Raw genomic sequence first — 2358 nt, forward strand, 5'->3', positions numbered from 1 at the left:
TTCCCAAAGCCATTCCTTCTTTACGATCAGACCGTGCGAATGGGGAAGGGGGACCTTCGACTTAAGTATAATTTTCGCGAGAAAGGAGTTTGAAAAAGTACAAAATAACCAGTTTTTGTCCGGAATTTAAACGTTGTCTTGCTTATCAGTCTACGAGGCAGTGATCTGTACCTCTGATGTCCGAGGAAAATCCGATTATTTACATGGTGTCTATTAGAATCTAGTCGGAATAATTGATAATGTGAATGACACCTTGATTGCCAGCCAGCCACAAATTCCCCGACACATCCACAGCCAATGCCCATGGGTTAGTAACTGAAGTGTGTTTTTTAACGTCTAGAAGGACATATCCGTCAGTTCCGTCTTCCTCCAGCGTATAAACTAGGTTGTTCTTACAACAAGTTACCAGAATATTTCCGTGGTGGTCATAGGTGATCCCGTGGGGGTTGAATTCAGAACGAAGTCCTGTCCAGTTTGATCTTAATTTCCCTATTTTTGTATACACAAGTACATTATCCCTGCTGGCGATGGCAATGTCGCCATTAAACATATTATGTGCAACCCGTCATTAATCTCCGAGAGTATCTCCCCTCCCTTTGATAACCGTACCACTTTTCCGCTGCTACCTTTCAGCTGAGCACAAACCAAGGTGTCTTTTTCAGTTGTCAGGGTGATGACCTTGACATCGAATGGCGCAAGATTCTTGATATCTTTGAACGTTGAATTTTCATCTGAGAGATCCTTGCTCCAAACTTTGGACGCTCCTGTCAAAACCATATCCCTGTCACCACTCACAGCAATATCTTGTACCGGACATGGAGTATCTATCAACTTCAATCTTTGACCAGTATTGTCTATTTTTACGATGGTTGTTTTGTTAGAGTTTGCAATCCATGCCATTTGATTGGATACGGGACATATTTTCCCTATTCCTCTTGCATTCCCAGTATAAATTGTATTTAAAATGACTGGTGTGTGCAGATTTGTTCTCTCCCCTTTTGTTGTTTCAGGTTTGAAAGATTCGTTAGAAAGGTTTCCAAAAATGTCGTCAACAGTTCCGTTAGGAGTCAATGTAAAGATAAAAGTACTATCTGGTTTACCTGGCATTTGATAGTCTCATTTGTGTGAATAGGACACGCTGTTCTGGATGTCATTGCTTCACTCTGAATTTTGATTTCTGCCAAATGTCTTGGTATAACATTGCAGTTTTCGGTGTGTTTTCTCCGCGTATGCATGCTGCTACATATATCACAGAGGTAATCTTCACAATACCAGTTCACATTGGGATATTTGACAGCACACATTACACAACAAATGGCTTTCTGTGCCCGTGCCCTACTCATATTGGCCGCGACGGAATATAAATATTTTGAAAAGCTGTCGTCTATGTCACACTTGTCCAAAACAAACAACCAGGGATATTAACATATCAATACGTCATCAGATTCACTTTGCAGAGTCATTTTCATTGAGTAGGTTATTTTTTCGTAATCATTTCTTTCAAAATGTTTTTCTATACGGAACCTGTAATGGAAAAAAATATTTATCGATGAATTATGCAATGGTCTGAAGTTAGGCCATTGCGAGGGAATGATGAATGGTGGAGGTTGTTTAGTCAAATCTCAGGTATATTTATGGAATAAACAAAAATTGTGTTTGTCATTGTCACACACAACCACTCTATACTAACTATACTGGTTTGCTATGACTCTAATTGGTGATTAGCCATCTAACTACAAACAAATCACTATGATTAGTGAACAAAATTTATTAGATGTAGATGCTGTGAGTGACATATGATATCGTTATATTGGAGGTTTATGTTATATGACTACACAAACTTCTTTATGAAAAGTACATACCTTCTGTGTTTCACTCGCCTTCCCAGTTGTAATATGTAGATTGATATGTGAAATGACAAACACTCACGGTGTGTAATCTGAGATGCTGGTTTTGCTACATACACTGAAAACCATGGCAAGATTAATGATCGTTAGACATTTTTCTATGAGTAACGTTCAATCCCTCTGAAATCCCCAAGGGGAAATTCACACGATGGTAGTCGATTTAACCTTGAGTGACCTTGATAAACAGTAAACAATCCTCTAAACACAAAGCAAACTATTATTCAAAGCAACATTGAGCAATGCAGGACAATTGGATTTCTTGATTAAACCCCTTTTAGGGCGTATGAGTAACCCACTTAACAGTAATTGTAACCGTTATTTCAACAATCGGGCTTTATGTCCATACAAACAGTATTATTAAGATCGTGTTTTACCATTTTAAGTATTTCTCCACGGCCTGTCTTCTGTAAAAAAACAACAAACATTACCATTATGCAATGTTTCCCCGCAA

General features: G+C 38.5%; 1 pseudogene; it reads right to left on the reverse strand.

Annotated features, from left to right (window-relative positions):
• Positions 1-220: 220 nt before the first annotated feature.
• Positions 221-1107, reverse strand: LOC132551163 (uncharacterized; annotated as a pseudogene).
• Positions 1108-2358: the final 1251 nt, after the last annotated feature.

This window comes from Ylistrum balloti, unplaced genomic scaffold (genome assembly GCF_031769215.1).
Source record: "Ylistrum balloti isolate Yb309-2 unplaced genomic scaffold, AGI_CSIRO_Ybal_v1 Utg370182, whole genome shotgun sequence".
NCBI lineage: Eukaryota > Metazoa > Mollusca > Bivalvia > Pectinida > Pectinidae > Ylistrum > Ylistrum balloti.